Genomic DNA, 21,017 nt, shown 5'->3' on the forward strand with positions numbered 1-21,017 from the left:
ATATGTTGAGAAACTGCTCTAAAATACTCATTCTTTCATATCTTGTGCCTTCACGTTAAATATACACATTCATTTTTCTCTACATTGTGTCTATGCATTAAGTATACTACAAGAATGAGATAAGGAAAGCCATATGAATTAAAATAAAGAGTAGTAAAAGCGATGTAGTTTACAAAATAGAAATTTGAACTCCAATCAGATTTACTCCAACCTTCAAAATATTTTTACTTTATGCAAATAAACCAAAGAGTAAAATAAAGCATGCCCATGTCACTATTCTTGACATAGATTTTATTATTTCTTCTCTAGTCTTTCCTAATTCAAATCCATTATAATATAAAATAATCACCTCTTCAAAATTTTTGGCATACACCTGTAACTTCCAAAGTTTCAAGCATTATAGCTATTGAACCTCCAATCAGTAGGACCTAATAAAACAAAAGTATTTCCTTAATAGTTCATTAAAAAAAATTGACATATGAATGGAACCTTCAATAGATCCTAAATAGAAACTCCAAAACTAAAAAATTTGCAATGAAAACATAAAATTTATGAGAAGACTTCATACTTTAGTTGTCAGGTTCAAAATATATTGTTAGAACAACAATATCAGTAGTAGCTATAAAGATTGTCTAGCCATGACCATTAGGTAGTTCATGAATAGATTGCAATGCAAGAGAAAATAATATATTAAGATTTAGTCAACTATCATCAATGAAAAAAGAAATGTCACCAATATGTGAAGTTAGCAAGGATTGGATCATCTACTTTTGTAGCTTGAAAATAAGTTGTATTCAACCAGCCTTCCACCTTATCAATGTCGCTATCTCTACACCAATGTGAACAATTTTTTTATAGGAGAAAAATAAAATATTTAAAAAGACTTGTATCAAAAATTATAATTTTACTTGCAGAGTTTGAAATATTCTTGGATGGATCTTTTGTCACTTGGAGTTGATGACATCTCCTCCAATATCTTCCATGACTTCTTAATCATATTGAAGCAATTTTTTCTTTCATTCTATCAAAAATAAAAAACAAATCCCAAATTCATTGTATAGTGTATAAAGCATTTTTGAATTATAAAAATAATGATGAGTAGGGGATATTTTTAACATCAAATCAAATTATAACTTTGTGTTATTAGAACTCAACAGTAAAGTACAAAGTTTTAAGTTAAACTATTTTTGTTTATGTGACTAAATCACTTACAATATCAGGGAAATATGAAAATGAAAAGGAAAAAAAATTGATGATTTGTTGCTTTCAAAATTTAATTTGAAATGTTGATCAAATGAACAAACACATTATAACCCAAAATTTGCATTCTAATATTATGAACTATGGAAGAAAGAATTGATAATACCCTAAAACAATTTGAGACAATGTTGTTGAAACTATTTAGATATACAATGAGATCAAAAGACAAAATTAGAGTAGATGATGTAAATGTCCCAATTGTAATATGTGGATACTTGAGCCTAAACTAGGTGGCTAACACTGCAAACCCATTATATATTTTAGACATAAAAACATGGTTTCATCATTGGAATTTGAAGTTATAGGAAAAAATTGGTGAAATAGACTTACTTCCACCATAAGATCCTCCAAACACAACTGCTAGTGAGTCCTTTTTTGTTAAATTATTTTTTAGATCTGTAATCAATACAACAAAATCAACCAAAGCTTGAGACGTATTGAGATAGCCCATTGTGGTGGCATTGTTGTAAGCTATTTCTTGACTCCCATATGGAAATTATTCTCCATAGTATTGGTTCTAAAATAAAATCCATATAAACCCATAGTCAGATCTTCTTTGCCTAGTCAAACAAAAATAGTAATAGATAGGTTCCCATAGTTTATTCTAAAAAAAAAATTATAGTTTTTTTGTTTTGCAATTGTCTTGCCTATGAAAAAAATTCTCTAGATTTTTTGTTGGACTAACCACCAACATTCCCCTTTGATATTCATGACATGGCTTAACTACCTCATGTGTTCTATAAGTCTAGTAGTTCTATCAAACATTAATAGGTCAATCTTTTGGTACAATAGAAACCCTAGCTTGTAACAAGTGGTATCAGAGCTTGGTCATAGTTTCAAATCTCCTTAGGTAACATTGAGGGGTGGATTGTTGGACTAATCACCAACATTCCCCTTTGAGATTCATGACGTGGCTTAACTACCTCTTGTGTTCTATAAGTCTAGCAGTTGCATCAGGCATTAATAGGTCAATCTTTTGGTGCAATGAAAACCCTAGCTTGTAACATTTTTATGATCACAACATACTATTTTTTGTTGGACCTAAAATTTTGATTTGATTGAGTGGTTTATAAAAACCATTCTTATTAATCAATACTAGTAAATAAAAGGACCTTATATTTGGTTTTTCTTGAGTGATTCATCAAAGGCATTTTAATTAATGATTACTACTAAAAAAAATGTTGATCTCAAATTGGTTTTGAAAAATAAGAGTCAACACACTTAAGTTATTTACTTAGTTAATGATGAACAAGTAGTACATACCAAGCACAACATGTATATATTAGACCATGCCAAGTCATGTGAGTGTTGAGCCACTCATGTGCTGAGTCACTCAAGTATCAAGCATCTAGTGCATGCCGAGTGATTCAAGAGCCGAGTAAATAGTGGATGTCAAGTGTTATAGATGTTGAGTCACAATATAAAGATTAGTGCATGTCGAGCATTAGAGACTTCAAATGCCAAGTAAAATAGTTTTGACATATTTTTTTGTAAAGGCACAAAAAAATATATTGTAAACCATTTTTGCGATGACTTAAGGATGAATTATGATATTTTAGAGATAAGGATGAATCTCTAGTTGGATTCCCTATGCAATTACCTATAGCCAATCAAAAAATGGAAAGGTTTAAGCAGAAAAATGGATGAATCTCAGACATAGATTCATACCTAACCCTAAGTCACTAAAGTCTTCTTAAGGAGGACAAACCATAAACTTTCTATGAATGTTGAAGAAGTGAAGAGAATAGTTTGAATGAAAAAATAGAGCATTCATGGTGGCTTAAAGGTTATAAGTGAGATTACATTATAGAATTAGTTAGAGTAGAAAAGAGGAAAGAAAAGGATACAACAAAGAGGCATCTGATCAAGAAGGATAAAAAAAGACATTAGGTTAGAGGTGATCTATTATCAAAAAAGAAAGTGCTAACCACATGATCAATGATGAGAAATTTTAATAGGTGATTTTAGTCAAAATCTCTTAATAGAGTAGTCCTAATAGGCTTTATGAAATCCTCTAATAGGGTGCTTACTTAATTGTAAGTTAAAGTCCTTTAGCTAGGCACATTTCAAACAGGGTGTTGAAATCCTCTAACAAGGTGAGACCTAATAGTATCTGTAAGCTATTAACAAGGAAGACATTTCATAGGCTAGTTTATGTTTCATGATTGAAACATTGTAACCTTCATTGGGCATAGTTTATTAATATAGTAGTGAAGATTTGTGGATGTCATTCCCACCCTAGTTTTACCTTCTCATCAAAGGGTTTCTAGATAATCATATCTAGAATCATATGTGTGTGATTGCTTTTATGTTTCCATGCTTTACATGTTATTTTAGTTTATTTATTAAGGTATGAGATGGATGTGTGGTGAAATTTTTATGGGTCCAAGTTTAAACTACTTATTCACCCCTCCTAGAAGTTTACCTTTCCTATTGTAATTCAAACAATTGGTATCAAAGCCTTGCTCTCTAAAAGAGAAGCTTTTCAACTTTGAGGAAAGATCTTGAAATGGAAGTCTACAAGTTGGGAAAGATTATTGAGAATTAGAGAATTGAGATGCAACTCATTCTACATCAATGGATGAAGTAAGATAAGAACTAAAGAAGTCTTTGAAGAGAAGGAAAGAAGTTGCTATTGTAAAAAATGACACACAATACAAAGAGATTGACACTACCAAGCTATTTTCAAATGGAGACTCAAATTAATTCAATGTAGTAGTTGTAGACTTGATGGAAAAGAATAAAGCCAAAGATGAGGAAATCATAAATCTCAAGTTAGAGAAATAATCACAAGCCATACTGCTATATGAGGTGCCTGAAAGAAAGAAGAAAGATATGGAAGAAAAAGCCATGATTGAAGAAGATAAAATTATTCTAAGCAAAAAACTAGAAGACAAGTCAATAGAGCTAACCAAGATTTCCAACATACAATTGGATACTTTAAGTCAAATGATGAATGTCAACTATGAACTAAATGTCAAGGACATTGAGATAACTACATTGAAGTTGTAGAATGAATAATTGTAGAGTGAACTAAAGAGGGAAAAGGAATTTCTTGAAAGTTTCAAGAAGCCAAATGAAGCCATCAAATACTTTGAACAATTATTGAGATCCCCTAGATCCAATAATGATATATCTGGACTAGGATTCACAGGTATCAAAGAAGGAGAATCATCCAAAAGTGCAGAAGAAAGGAACAACAAAGGTAAGAACTCCCAACCTACTTGTCATAATTGTGGTAAGAAAGGACATACTACTAATTTGTGTAGGAGCAAGACTAAAAATCAAAATATCAAGCCTAAGCACATGGTTCATTTCCATAAGTGAAAAAAGAAAGGTCATCAAGTACATGAATGTAGAACCAAGACCATGAATACACAAAAATTTGAAGGATATTGTTATAACTGTCAAAAGTATGGACATAGAGCTTTTGAATGAAAATCCAAGCCCATGTGGTCATTAAATAGGCAAACAAAGGTAATGAACAATAACAACTCTTATAATTGGGTTTATAATACAAGGTATAGCTATCATTATTTCAAAGAATATGGACATGTTCCTAATAATTGTATTAGGACACACTTCAGTAGTAACTACCAAAGTCGGTTGAGTGAAACCACATGTTCTAGTTGTTTGAAGACTAGTGTATATATTGTCCAATAGGGTCAAAATCACCAAGTTGTGAATTTGATAAAGGAAAAGGCATGACAAATGTTGAACTCATCGGAGATGAAATGAATAAGATATGGGAAAAGAAAAGTGATTATAGTACATAAAATGGAGAAGGGGTCACTTCACCTAATGGGTCAGGTGATCACACCTCATGAAAGTAGGCAATCAAGAGGTATGTGGCACTGACATTCAAATGTTATATCATACATTAGTTCCAAAGGATTTAGTGCTAAAAAGATTACACTAGCATGAATAAAAGATGTAAGATGTTAGTAGGAATCCAAGATAAATCTTTAAGTTTTTCATGTTACTACTGAGCATGAAAAAGTTTCCTATATGTGCCAAGTGGAATGCTAGAAGATGCCAAGCTAATAGATTGGATAGTTGATACCAAGCTTGTAGTGGTTGTTGAGTGATGGAAATGTTAATGGATGCCAAGTGAGCCTAAAATTGGTTTATGTCGAGCTTACAACTATGTAAGCACTCAACATTAATTGCAAGGTTTTGAAAGGGTATTTGATAAATTTTTAGCTCATTTCACATCATTTTGAATTTGAGAAAGAGAGAGCAGAACAAAATGTGATCTAGAAATCCATTCCAAGTAGTTGCAGAAGATCTAAGCAGTGATTCTACACCAGTTTGTCAGATTTCATAAGGTATTTATCAAAAGATGAGCTATGTAGTTTTAATTTAAAAAAACCCTAGTTTCACACAATGGTATCAATTTTGAAGAATGTAGAAGGAAAGGAAATTTTGAATGTCCAATTAGTTAGTAATGAAGTTAAGCAATCAATTTTCAAAGCTATTCCTAATATTTCTTATAAGAAAGACCCTTCTGCTTCATTGTTGATGATTCCACTAAATGTTTTAATGGTACAAGATGTAAGAAAATGCTATAACTGTAAGATTGGTAACATTGGGCGTATGAAAATTAGGGAAGCATATGGCAAACTCTATGATAATGGTGTACTAAAGGAAGAATTCAAAATCATAGAGAAGAAGGGATTAACATGAGCCCTAGATTTTCCAAATGTTTTTAAGATAGAATGGATTAGGATAGTGCTTAGTCGAATTCATGATGGTTCATTATGGCTAGATAGTGGACCTATCAAGATAACTAAAAGGATAATTCATAGGGTTACTAGTTACCCAACCCTAGATCAGCCTAAGAAACTAAGAAGTGATTCAAAGGAGGTAATTGAGAAGAATATTGGAGCTATATGGAACAAGAGAGGCATGAAAATTGACACAATAATTGATCCTCTAATAGACTTTGCTGTAAGGGTTATATCACACAAGTTCTATCAATCTAGTAGATTGAATAATGTACCCTATATAGCTATGGATGTAGCATATAAAATTGTTAAGAAAGATCATACATATGATCTAGGAGAGCAACAATTGCAACAATTGATGGAGAACCTTGGAGTAATCAGAAAGACAAAGAGTGCAAAATGCAAATTTGGTTCTATATTGATTTTCATATTCTTTTATGTACAAAACACCTTTCCAACATTTGGAATAGTTACATGGGAAACAAATAGATTAGTAGCTATGCAGATTGGTGAATACATTGAGCAATTAGGATTTCAAATAGTAAATGAAGAAAAGATTCAAAATACCAGTTTCACTAGTAGAGAAACACTATGATGATGTATGTTTTCTTGTGGATGCTAACTACACTTTTGTACAAGCTACTACAACAAGAGTGAGATGGTTGAGGCCACCTGGTTATGAAATAAATGTGGATGAGGCCTTTGTAGCTAGTACTACTTTACTATAAAAAGAGGTACATAAAAAGTGCAAAGATATTTGGCAATTATGAAATGGTAAAATTAGAAATTACCATGGAATTAAAGACAACTTCTACCATGAAGAAAAAGGAGAAGATAGTGAAGAAGTTGAAAGATAAGTTTGGAGAGGGTGTGGAGGAGGAAGAAGAAGAAGAAGAAGAAAGGGATGAAGAGGAAGAAGAAACCCAAGCACAAGTACCTCTTATATTAACTCAAGGTATGGGTGAAGATCAATCCAAAGAGGAGGAGACTGAAATAGCTAAAGGTGCTGAGGAACAAGAAGCCAAGGAAGCACCTACTCCTAACAAGCCAAAGAAGAGGAAGGCTAAGGTCTAACTAGTGATTAAAGCTAAAAAGGTAGCCAAGAACCCAAGCTCACTACACCTACTACAAGGGATAGTACATGTGCATCAACTCAAAAGGCTAAGGGAAAGATCAAAACAATAGAGAAAGGAGGTCAAGAGTAGAAAAGACCAAGAAGAAAATATGTTGCACAAGCTAAGTCTGATGAAGAGAAAATAGAGTCAGATGACAACAACCAATTTAAGTTGGTGAGTCATAATCCTCTTTTAGACTAAGACAATTTATGTGAAAATGTTAGAAATAGTGTAGACTTATCAGGATTTAGTCATGTTGATTTTGAAAATCTTGGTAAAGTGGAGAAAAATCAAGTGGAAGAAGCCATATATGCTATGATGGAAAAATTCAAGACAACCTCACTAGAGGTTGCCAACTCAATTCCAAATAGTTTATATGATAGAGTTGAGAAAAAAGTGGCACTATTGTGTAAACTTGGAGAGACAAATTAGAGAAACATCTCTAGCCCAAGTGATGCCTAAACTTACTAAGGCATAGATTGCTAAGGCTATAAAGAAATATGCAGTTAGGTTTACAACTAAATACAAAGCCTTTAGAATTTTAGAAAATAATATTGAGGATGTTGTTTAGAACTCCACATAGCTGTGGAAGCTCACTTATGGGTTGACTATAGTTAAGGAAGGAGAATAAGAACCCATTGAAGTAAAGGGTGATGAAGAAGATGATCATAATGACACTATTAAGGGAGGAGAAAAAATGCAAATAGGTGACAAGGCAACAACTGAGCCAGAGCAGCTAGAAGAATAGAGTGTGCAAGACACACAATTTTTGAGTGTTAGTCCTCAACATGTCACAAGGGAGACTACTAAAATAGTAACTGTTAAGGATGTTTTTGATCTATTATCTCAGAATATGAATCCACTTACTAAGGAAGATCTTAAGAAGATATTAGATAAAACTACATTGCAGACACATTTATGTGATAATCCTATACTAGTTAGTGTGGATGAACTACAAAAGACAATGATTAATACTACAAAGGAAAAGGTGAATCCATAAGAACAACCTTCTATCATCCCTTTAGTCACTAATGTAAAACCTTTGGTCCCAATACTAGAAGATATAATTTCCAAGGTTGATATAGTAGAGATGAGCATAGTGGAAACACAAGTTACTACTATAAAACAATAAGAAACAGGTCAGATAGACTTATCTACACCTACAACACAAGATCAAGGTACAAGTCAAGTCATTCTGACAAAATAGGGCAAGCCTGAAGAGATAGAGCTAACATTTTAAGGTGAAGGAGCAAGTTGACATCCAAACACTGGTAACCTTACTAGCATCTAGCACTCCTTCCACAAAAAATATTCAAAATTTTGAGCATAGATGCAACCCCATTGCATATCTCAATGTCGAGCCTGAGTTCATCAAAGGCAGAAGATGTCATATAGTATGGAGATGTGAGCCTTGATGAAGAAATCATTTTTCCCAAGTATGACTATGATACAATAACCATAGAATAGATGGGCATATTGTAACAAGCCCTAGCAAGGAAGAAGTATCACAAAATGTTTAGAACAGAGCATAGGAAAAAGAAGGCACTACAGGATATTAAAGGCATATTTTTAGATGCATTTAGTTTGCCAACTCTTGATGAGACCAATCCACTAATAGAAAAATTGACATACATAGTGGAGAAGGTCAATAATGAAGACCTAGATACTAATGCTAAATTACTAGAATGACAAGAAAATAAGTTCCAAAACAAAGTGAATGAGAAAATATCAGGTGACATAGCACTGAAACAAGTTGCATTAGCAACCAAGGTTGAGGATGTGAAGAAGGTACTTGAGAACATATTCTCATTGTACACTAAATTATGCAATCCCCCACTTTTCTCCCAAGAGATCAGAAATCACATCTTGAGCTTGGAAAGTTAGATAAGTTCATTAGGTGCCAAACTACCTATGAATCCAACTCAGAGTGAGAAGCATTTTAGGGCATTGCTTCAAACCCAGAGACAGTTAGCAATATTGACAGTAGATGAGACCAACATAAGGGCCAAACTAACAAGCATCCTAGCAACTCTCACCCCCCATAGGGAAATTTTGCACAAGGAACTAGGCTATGTTGAAATCCTAATGAAGAAAGTGATGCAGGAGCATCCTAGGTGCAAGGGCAATCTTGCATCACCCAAAAATATTTTATTTTTAGTCTTTTCTATTTTAATAACGACTAGTAGACATGGTGGTTACTATTTATGAGAACTTACTATTTTTAATAAGTTTTTCATACAAGTTCAAAATGTTCTCATTTTCCATAGGAAGGTTCATTATAGAGTTGTAAGCCTACCATAAAAATCTCACTGCTCAAGCATTAGTATTAGAGAAGTTAGTGCAGATTTTTAGTGGAAAATTTTATATAAAAATCTTCAGGCTCACCATTGGAGGCCTTGGAGTTCCTGAATGAGGTCCTAAAACTCGATGGAAGGGTGCTAGCATGGTTTTGAGCCTATAGATTAGGAGCTAGCATTTCTAAAAAGTGGTTATAATAGCCAATCAGAGAAATAGTTCGTGAGTTATGGCCTTTGGAAGTTGGGCTACCAAAATTTCTTAAATAATTTATCAAAGATGTATGTGGCCAACTCTATGTGTATTGTTAGGGTCTGTCAGCTCTAAGTATTAAGTTTGAGTATGTAGAACCTTCTTGGGTGACATAAAACTACATATTTAAGAAAGGTCCAAACATTGTCTAGGACAACTCTGGGTGATAGTTCGTAGCTTGTCTTGCAAATTACTATACTAAAGGTACCCATGTGGGTTAGCTTATTGTACTTATGAATTCTATAATTCTACATTTGTGGTGCAAATAAGAAGCCCATATTTTGTTTTCACATTTTCTATTGTTTCTATGTTTTTTTATGAGTTTATGGCATTAAGGGGAGCACATTGCATCAAGTGGTATTAGAGCTAGAGTTCTTGAGTGTGTAGATAGATCACCAACTATGAGGTAGTTTGCACCAAGATTGTGGTTTGGGCTAAGTGTGTAGATAGATCATCGATTGTGAGTTAGTTTGCATTAGGGTTTTAGCATAAGTGCAAAAATGCCTCCATAAAGAAAGCATGGTGGAAGAGCTATAGGTGTTACACCTGAGGGTTTCCAAGCCCTCCAAAGACAAATGTAAGAATTGGAACAAAAAATGTGTAGATGAATGAATCTTCCCATTAGAGATGAAAGTGAGGATGATGATGAAGTAGAAGAAAATGCCAAAGCAGAGGCAGTTCTAAATCCAGAGGAAGAGAGGTTTTTAGGGCCATCTCCAAGATTGGAAAAAGACCTAAGTTTGAGGTTCCCACATTTTTGAGAAATATTAACCTAGAGGAGCTGATTGATTAGATCAATGAATTGGAGGAGTACTTTAAGTATGAAGATATTGATGATCCTAATAGGGTCAAGTTTGCGAAGGTAAAACTAGAGGGACATGTGAAGATCTGGTGGTACGAGGTTTAGTTAGAGCGAAATAGAAAGGGAAAGGAAAAAATCACTAGATCGAATTGGATGAAAGATAAAATGAAGTGACAATTCATTCCTATGGATTATGAGTTTGATTTGTTGAAGAAGATGCAAGGGTTGAAGCAAGTAGGAAAATCTGTTCAAGAGTATACTAAATATTTCTACCAAGTTCTCATTAGAACTAGCCATGTAGAAGCTAATGAGGAGAAAGTTTCCTAACATTCAAGATGAGCTAAGTCTAGTTCAAATGAGCAGTATTGAGGAGGCATACTAGTTTTCCCTAAGAGTTGAGGAGAAAATGAGCAAGAAGTTTGACAATAAGAACAGTGGAAGAGGTTGCGGTGGAAGATTTGGTGGATGATCTTGGCTAGAAGTAGTAGTCATAACTAGAGGGGAAACAATTTCAATCATTTCCATGATTAGAACAATAGAGATTAGAGAGGAAGAGGAAGAGGAAAAGGATCTAGAAGAGGAGGCTTCCATGGAAAATGTTTTCACTATAGAGAAGAAGGGAATAGAACATTTGAATGTACCTAAAGACAATGAAGGATAGATCAAAGAATAGAAGGTCAGGTGAGAGTTGCACATGTTGATGAAGATTCAAGATCCTTACATTCTAAAGATGCTAAAAGAGGAGAAGTCCTAGTTAATCGAAGAGTCTTGTTGAGTTGTGAGAATAAACTTGAGCAAAGAAGGAGCTTGTTTCACACAAGGCGCAAATGTGAAGATAAGTGTTGTGATGTGATCATTGATGGTGGAAGTATTGAAAATGTAGTGTCAGAAAAAATGGTCACCAAGTTGAAGCTAAAGAGGGAAAAACACCCATGTCCATACCGTATTTCTTGGGTGCAAGATGACCACAAGATCATGGTCAATGAGTAGTGCTTAGTGAAGTTCAAGATTGGAAGCTACCAAGATGAGGTTTTATGTGATATCATACCAATGGACATATGTCATATGTTGTTGGGTAGGCCCTAGCAGTTTGACAAGCATGTTGTACACGATGGATGAGCAAATACCTACACTCTAACTAAGAATGGGGTAAAACATAAGTAAAAGCCATTGAAGGATAAAGAAGAAAATGTATGTAGTGCTATGAGAATATGTTTTGTTGATGGAAAAGAGTTTCTTAAAGGTATGAAACATGAGCATATGTATTTTGCTATAATTCCTAAGGATAGTATAGAAGAAGTAGAGGAGGTACTTGCAGAAGTTGCAAAAATGTTGGAAGATTTTTTTAATATTGTATTAGATAATGTACTTGATGGATTTCCCCCAATGAGGAAGATTAGTCACCAGATGGGTTTGGTTCTTGGAGCTTATTTTCCAAAGAAGGTAGTGCATAGAATGCCACTAGTAGAAACTTAAGAGTTGAACAAGCAAGTTCACGAGTTGTTGCAGAAGGGGTTGATTTGAGAGAGTCTGAGTCCATGTGTTGTACAAGTAATATTAGCACCAAAGAAGAATGGAGAATGGAGGATGTGCATAGATTCTTGTGCTATCGACAATATCACAATAAAGTATAGATTTCCATTTCCAAAGATGGAGATATTATGGACAATTTGAGTGGAGCTAAGTATTTCAAAAAGATAGATTTGAAGAGTGGGTACCATTAGATTTGTATTAGAGAAGGTGATGAGTGGAAGACTACTCTCAAGAAAAGGGTTGGACTATATGAGTGGTTAGTCATGCCTTTTGGGCTAACTAATGCACCGAGCACTTTCATGAGGCTCATGAATGAGCTATTGAAGGAGTTTCTAGATAAGTTTGTCATTATTTACCTAGATGATATATTGATCTTTGGTAAGACATTGGAGGAGCATTTGATTCATATTCGCAAGGTGTTTGATAAGTTGAGGGAAGAAAAGTTGCTAATAAATCTAAAGAAGTGAAATTTTGTAAAGAAAGAGTTGGTGTACCTAGTATTTGTAGTCTTAAGAGAAGGTCTAAAAATGGACCCAGATAAAGTGAAGGCTATCCTTGAATGGCCTACTCCAAGGAGTGCCATAGAGGTAAGATTTTTTCATGGACTAGCTATATTTTACAGAAAGTTCATAAGAAGTTTTAGTAGTATTTGTGGACCCTTGAGTGAAATAATGAGAGGTGATAGGAAAGAGTTTAAGTGGATTGTAGGAGTAGATAATTGTTTTAATCTGTTGAAATAGAAAGTTACTGAGCAACCTATTTTATCACTTCTTGATTTTAACATGGTTTTTCAAGTAGACTGTGATGCTAGTGGTACTACAATAGGAGCTATTTTGAGCTAGGAAGGTAGACCTATTGCTTATTTCAGTGAGAAGTTAAATAATGGAAAAAGAAAATATTCTATTTATGATCAAATATTTTATGCTATAGTTCAAGCATTGAAGATGTGGAGACACTATCTTCTTCCTAAGGAGCTTGTTTTGTACAGTAATCATCAAGGTTTGCAATATTTGAATAGTCAAGAAAAATTGAACCAAAGGCATTTAAAGTGGGTTGAGTTTTTGCAAAGTTATACATTTGTTTTGAAACACAAGAGTGAGAAGTTTGACAAAGTTATAGATGCTCTTAGCTAAGAGAAATATAGATAGAGGTGATTGAGTTTAAAGAACTTAGTACATTGTATCTAGATGATCCTAATTTTCTTGAAGCATGGAAGGCTTCTACATAACCTATTACATGTGATAGAAAAAAGTGGTTGAATTTCATGATCCAAGATAATATTTTGTTTAAAGGAAGCCAATTGTGAATTCCTAGAAGTTCAATGAGAGAGAATCTCATCAAGGAGAAGCATAGTGGAGGAGTGGCTGGACACTTTGGCAGAGATAAAACTATAGCTTTGGTTGCTGAAAATTACTACTAGCTATAGTTATAGCAAGATGTGATTAATTTTGTGCAAATTTGTGGAGTATGTTAGATGGCGAAAGGAGTGAAGCATACTACAGGGTTGTATTAGCCATTACCTATACCAGAGAAGCCATGGGAGGATATCATCATGGATTTTGTTCTTAAATTATTGAGGGCATAACATGGGCACGATTCTATTTTTTTGGTGGTTGAAAAGTTTTCAAAGATGGCACATTTTATTCGTTGCAAAAAGACTAGTGATGTTGTTCATGTAGCAGAGTTGTTTTTTAGAGAAGTGGTGAGATTACATGGTCTGCCAAAGAGTATAATTTTAGATTGAGACACCAAATTTGTTGGATATTTTTGGCTTACATTGTGGAACAAGTTGAAGATAGATTTGAAGTTTGGTTCATCACATCATCCATAGATTGATAGATAGACAAAAGCTATGATTCACAGTTTGGAAAATTTGCTGAGATGCTTGGTTGGAGATAAACCAAAAGGATGGGATATGATTTTACCACAGGAAAAAATTGCATATAATAATTTTGTCAATAGGAGTATTGGTAAATCACCATTCTAGATTGTATATGGGAGTAGTCCTAGAAATTCTTTTGAACTGAGGTAGTTTGATAAAGGAGAGATAAGTAGTGCTAAAGCAGGAGATTTTGTTGAGCATTTGAAGAACATGCATGAGGAGGTGAGGAAGCACATGATAAAGATGAATACATAGTATAAGGCTTAGGTAGATGTGAAAAGGAGATATAAAGAATTTTAGATTGGAGATGAAGTCATGGTTCATTTGAGAAAGGAGCATTTTCCAGTGTGTACATATAATAATTTGAAGATGAAGAAGTTTGGATAATGCAAGATAGCGAAAAGGCATGATTCTAGAAATGTGTATGAAGTGGAGTTACCTAGTGAATTGAATATTTTACCAGTATTTAATATTTTAGATTTGATAGATTATTATAAAGGAGGTGATGGAGATGAAGTTGCAGAAGCATAGTGGAGCATTTTGTAGCTAGTTTGTCTACAAAGGAGATTGAGGAGATACTAGATAGTCATGTTGGAAAAAGTACCTGAAACAGAACTTATGAGGAATACTAGTCCAATGAAAAGGGAGACTAGTTGAGGATTCATCATGGCTAGAAAATGAGGAGGTTAACTATCTTGATAATCCTCTGAACACCTCAGATGTGATAGGATCACTTCTCAAATTACCCCGAGTGTCTAATGCAGGAGCATCCTGGGTGCAAGGGAAATCTTGCATTACCCAAAAATATTTTATTTTTAGTCTTTTCTATTTTAATAAGAACTAGTAGACATGATGGTTACTATTTATGGTAACTTACTATTTTTATTAAGTTTGTCATATGAGCTCAAAATATTTTCATTTTCTAAGGAAGGTTCATTTTAGAGTTGTAAGCCTACCATAAAAATATCACTACTCAAGCATTAGTATTAGAGAAGTTATTGCAGATTTTTGATAGAAAAATTTGCAAAAAAATATTTGAGCTCACTGTTGGAGGCCTTAGAGTGCCCGGATGAGGTTTGAAAACTCGACAGAAGGGTGCTAGCATAGTTTCAAGCCTATAGATCAAGAGCTCACATTTATGAAAAGTGGTTATAATAGCCAATCAAAGTAACAGTTTGTGAGTTATGGCCTTCAAAAGTTGGGCTACCAAAATTTTAATAAATAATTTGTCAAATATGTATTTGGCTGACTCTATGTGGATTGTTAGGGTTTTTCAGCCCTAGGTATTAAATTTGAGCATCTACAACCTTCTTGGGTAGCATAAAACTACCTATTTAAGAAATGCCTGAAAATTGTCTAGGACAACTTTGGGTGATAGTTTGTAGCTTGTCTTGCAAATTATTGTATTGATGGCACCCATGTGCGTTAGCATATTGTACTTATGAATTCTATAATTTTGCATTTGCATTGCAAAGAAGAAGTCCATATTTTATTCTCACATTTTTCGTTGTTTCTATGTTTCTATTATGAGTTTATGGTATTAAGGGGAGCACCTTGTATTAGAAAGACCCAAATCTTTCTACACTAGATGGTCTAGTTCACCTTGCTACCAAGCTAGCAATCCAAATCAAGTCATTGGATATAGCATGTGAGTACCGGGATGCAACTCTCAAGATGATATTGGATGTCCATAAATCTTTTATGGACAAACACACTATAAGTGTATAGCCCATTGACATAAGTGTCAAAAAGGGGGAGAATAGGACATAGGGGGAGAAATATTTTGGGGGAGAATAAGAATTTTGGAGAGATATAAGGAGAATGAGAAATGGGAAGAGCAAGCACAGGGGGAGGCAGAAGTAAGACAAAGGATAGAGTTAAGATAGAACAAGCTAAGGGAAGAGCAAGCATAAACGTCATGAAGTCAAAGAGTATCAAATTTACTCAGCTAGATTACCAAATTTTGGATATAGAACAAACATATCAACTCAGGAGGAGTTATCAAATTTTAAGGTATACAAGTTATTACAAAATTTTGACATTTTGAAGTTTTGTATATAAGCCAACTTAAGATATGTTGTGCTTGTAAGGATAAGGATGTTAATGCATACTCAAGTGTTTTTGACACTCATGTCAAAAGGGGAGATTGTTGATCTCAAATTAGTTTTAACAAATGAGTGTCAACACAGTTTGGTTATTTACTTAGTTCATGATGAACAAGTAGTACATGTCGAGGACACCATGTATATATTAGACCATGCCGAGTCATAGTGAGTGTCAAGCCACTCATGTGTTGAGTTACTCAAGTACCAAGAAGTTAGTGCATGCTGAGTGATTCAAGAGTTGAGTAAATAGGGGATCATGTGTTGAGTTACTCAAGTACCAAGAAGTTAGTGCATGCCGAGTGATTTAAGAGTTGAGTAAATAGGGGATGCTTAACATTATAGATGCCGAGTCACAATATAGATTAGTGCATGCCAAGCATCAAAGACTTCAGATGTTGAGTGAAACCATTTTGACATGTTTGTAAAGGCACAAACAACTATGTAAACCATTTTTGAACCAACTTAAGGATGAATTACAATATTTTGGAGATAAGGATGAATCTCTAGTTAGATTTCCTATGCAATTACATGCAACCAAACAAAAAATGGGAAGGTTTAAGTGGCAAAATGGATGAATCTCAGCAGTAGATTCATACCTAACCCTAAGTCACTAAAGTCATCTTAAGGAGGAAAAATCCTAAACTTTCTATGAATGTCAAAGGAGTGAAGAGAATAGTTTGCATGAGAAAATAGAGTTTTCATAGTGGCTTAGATGTTATGAAGTGAGATTACATTGTAGAATCAATTACAGTAGAATAGAGGAAAGAAAAGGATACAAAAAAGAGACATCTGATCAAGAAGGATCGAAAAGACATCAGTTTAGAGGTGATCAATTATCAAGCAAGAAAGTGCTAACTGTAGGATCAATGCTAAGACATTTTAATAGGTGATTTCAGTCAAAATATCTTAACAATGTAGTCCTAATAGGCTATATGAAATCCTCTAATAGGGTGCTTACTTAATTGTAAGTTAAAGTCCTTTAACTAGGCACACTTCTAACATGGCATTGAAATCCTCTAACAAGGTGAGACCTAGCAATCTTTGTAAGCCTTTAACATGGTAGACCTTTCATAGGGTAGATCATGTTTCATAATCAAAGCATTGTAACTTTCATTGGGTACACTTTATTACTATAGTAGTGAAGATTTGTGGGTGTCATTCCCACCCTAGTTTTACCTTCTCATTGGAGGGTTTCTGGGTAATCATATCTAGTGTCATATGTGTGTGATTGCTTATATTTTTACATGATTTATATGTTATTTTAGTTTATTTGTTAAGGTATGAGATGGATGTGTGGTGAAACTTCTGTAGGTCCAAGTTTAAACTACTAATTCACCCCCCCACTCCCCCCCCCCGCCCTTCAGAAGTTTACCATTCCTATACAAGAAATAGTGTGATTCCAAATGATTCATCAAACTTTAAACTTTGATTTGTTCTAATGACTCATCAAAACCATTCCAATTAGTAGGTTCTATTAAAGAAGATAATGTGATGTTGGATGAGTCATGATCTCACTGAGAAAAAAAACATTTCTTAAATTCTATGACCTCGAGATATCATTGTTCTATCAAATTTAAAAAAACTTTGAAGCTTTGTTTTGTTAAATTGATTCATGAAAACTATACTGATAGATGATTCTTATTGAGGAAGATAGCTTGATCTTAGATGAATTATCCTAATCAATCAAAAATTTAAACAAGAAATATACATAATCATTTTTTTCTCATAATGGATAATAAGATTTAGATTTGAGATATTTTGAAGAAGCATTACTAGGATTTAGATCCAAGATATTTTAAAGAAGCATCTATAATGTACACTTTTGATCTTTATATAGTATTTACCTTTATTTTTTATTTCTATAGATTTAATGACTGTGCTCTTCTTTCTAGGTAGATTTTATCAATAATGGAGTAGAAATGTAGATTAGAGAAAAGTAGAACATACTTCAATGATGATGGAGACACAAGCCAAGCACAAAATAGACACAAAAAGAAAGGGAAAATTTTATTAACTGTAAAAATATGCTAGTACACTTAGTATAGAGAAACAGACTCCAAAATAGGCCCTATGGGCTTACAATAGCATAAACCTGGAGATAAATTCTTCTCCCAGTACCTTCTCTCAAACTCCACTCCAAACTGCCTTTTACAATGCCAAAAATGTTCTTAAATAGACCTCGGAGGGTTAAGGATTAGGAATACATTCTAGAAAGTGCTAGTAGGCATCCACTGACCAAATAGAAGGCTCTAGAAGTTGCATTAGAAGTCAGCGCAAAATTAGAAGAATCCAGAAATGGTAACTGAACTTTTGGGAGGCATAATTTTTGAACCGTAGCTCCGATTGACGAACCGTTTACATTTCCAAAATGCTGTCAAAGCGCTTTATAGCCCTATGGACAAGCTTTGCTCATCCCCCATTTTTCGGCCCTGTTAATGCCCTGAACCTAACTTTGAAGCATTCTTAGGATGTCTCCAAAAAATGAAAAACTGCGATAACTTTCAAACTGTGGGGCCTTTTGACTTGATTCTTTTTCTAGAATGCTTTAAATTACAATGAAAATCTTCCAACCAATTTACACCTTCTAGTTCACCAAAATGATGGCTCAATTACATACGTCTATTTTTTTGGCATTTACATGTATCCCAAGGTGATTAAAAAATCTATCTTAGAACACTGATAGTGGAACTGCGAGAGTTGGGACCTTTATTTGACCTAAATGGGCATCCAAAAATGAAAACACATGAAACAAAAACTAAGTCGAAGTACATTTTTTTGGGTGACACAGGATTGCTCTTATACCTCTGGATGCTCCTGCATTAAATGACAACAAGAAGGGATTTGAATTGAGGAGCAATGCTAAACATAAACCCAATGTTTTGAGTAAACCATTCAATAAATCCCTCATTCCCCATATACACAAAGATGGGAGAATTGGAAGAAGCACCACTCCAATGTTTTGAATTGATGAGATATTTTTGTTGAAATGTGTCATAGTTGTGTGGAGTGAAGCTGAAATGATCCAAAATTTGTGTGAAGTATTTGACATCATATTCTATAGAGGGAGAAGAAGAAGAAGGATGAGGAAGGGAAGAATATGTATAAAATGAATAGAGAGGCCAAACAATCATACAAATGAAGTAAAGAGGAGGAAATTCATGCCATAAATGGCGATTATATGGAAGTATTGTTCTCTTGGTTTCTTATGGTATTTATAAGAGATATATGACTTTTTCTTTGCAAATAATTATCATTGGTTATGTTTTCTTTATCCTAATTTATCTCACATACTACTTGTATGTTCTATATTTAAGATATAATGTTGCATTTCATATCTTTATTCTCTTTATGTTTGATTGATGGTGTGGAAAATTCACTGGTTGGGTATGAAGTGGATCCATTAAAGTGTGCAACCCTAGGTTATTCTTTGGGTTATTTGAACTTATCAAGAACTTGGGAAATATTGGCAACTCATTGTTGTTTTTTATAACACAATTGTTAGAGAACATCATACTATGTTCATTGTATATTTTTAAACCCCTTTCCTCTCGTCATAGTGCTAATTTTTTATAGTGTGATTAGGGAGTGCTAAATTCTCTAATAGACTTTCCCATGATGTTTGTAAACAATCATCATGCAAATGCAAACTATAGAAATTAGGGCAAGTAAGTTTCAAGTTGCATTCAAATAAATCAAATGAAATCTATGAGTTACATGATTACTTTTCCCCATTGGTATATCACATTTCTAGTTGTGGATATCATCTCTACATAGATGTCCACAATCAGTCACAAATCATTGGTAGTGTAAAAAATTCACAATTGAACAAAGTTTAGATATTTATATAATAAATTAACAAATGTTTTCTTCATGATGGGAGTAATTTTTGCATTAAGGTTTAAAAAAAGTACCTGTGTTTAATTAATTTATTTTTCATATTTATTGCAGTACTTCATTTTTTCTAATTTTTGATGATTTGTTTCAAATTCTTATCTATGCAGAATCTAGATATTTTCAATTGGGCGACGAAAAAAGAGTGGATCCAAGCCCTTGATTGTGCATTATTGTTATATATTTTAATCATAGTTTTTTGTTATTATTGTCATGTAATAATGTATTATTCATTTTGAGGTCTTCCTATGTATTATTCCATTTGAACACCTCATATTTGATAATTTAATGCCTTCATGTGCTAGGGAGGGAAATGCATCTTCTCCAAGGGGTCATTTCATCATGTTTATAATCTATCCTCTTTTACATATCTTTATATTTCTTATTGTTTGATTTTGGATAACATCATAAATTCTAGATTATTTATGTTGTTCATTTATGAGCTCTAATCTCTTATAATCCAAATTTAGATTCCTGCCAAGTGCTAATCACACCTTTTAAAGAAAGCTAGATCAATCTATGTGTGTGTTTGGTGTATGCAAGAACATTCATTCCAAAAAAAATAAAAAATGTTTGGGACCACTACATGAACTATTAAGATTTAATCAAAGGTCATCAATGAAAAAACAAAAAGAATTCTGGTAACACTTATCAAGCTTTTTTTGGAACATGTCATCCCACACTTGTTGGTTCCATTCCTAATAGTTTTGAAATTTTATCTTAGAGTTACAAAAGCAGTTCCTAAGAGTATGATTTAGGAGAAGAAGTCTCTTCTAACCTAATATACTATCTTGAAATGTTTATAAACACTAAGTGACTTTATGCAAGTCCAATTACAAAAAATTAAGATAAAAAAGTTTCAAGTTGCACAGATAAATTACTCCAATCGAGCTTAACTGCCAATAAGACTTTATTTAATAACTAGTAGTTGATAGAGATTGCATTGAACACTATGATAAAAATGGGGACATTACAACACTAACAACATGTATAAATAAGCTATGTCACAAACATGTTAGTGGAGTAGATAACAAATGTACATCTAGTTCAATCCAATTGTATTTACTCCTTGCATCCTTATGTAGAAGTAATAGTTTAAATTTGCAAGTTCAAGTTTCATTTTATAAGTTGGAAGTTCATGCACATTGTGAAGCC

At 33.5% G+C, this 21,017-nt stretch overlaps 1 pseudogene; it reads right to left on the reverse strand.

The window, feature by feature from the left end:
* Nucleotides 1-729: 729 nt before the first annotated feature.
* On the reverse strand, nucleotides 730-19,102 carry LOC149555033 (uncharacterized; annotated as a pseudogene).
* Between the last annotated feature and the right edge of the window lie 1,915 nt (nucleotides 19,103-21,017).

Source organism: Cupressus sempervirens, chromosome 5 (genome assembly GCF_028749045.1).
Source record: "Cupressus sempervirens isolate cs-2001-9-10 chromosome 5, ASM2874904v1, whole genome shotgun sequence".
In the NCBI taxonomy this organism is placed as follows: domain Eukaryota; kingdom Viridiplantae; phylum Streptophyta; class Pinopsida; order Cupressales; family Cupressaceae; genus Cupressus; species Cupressus sempervirens.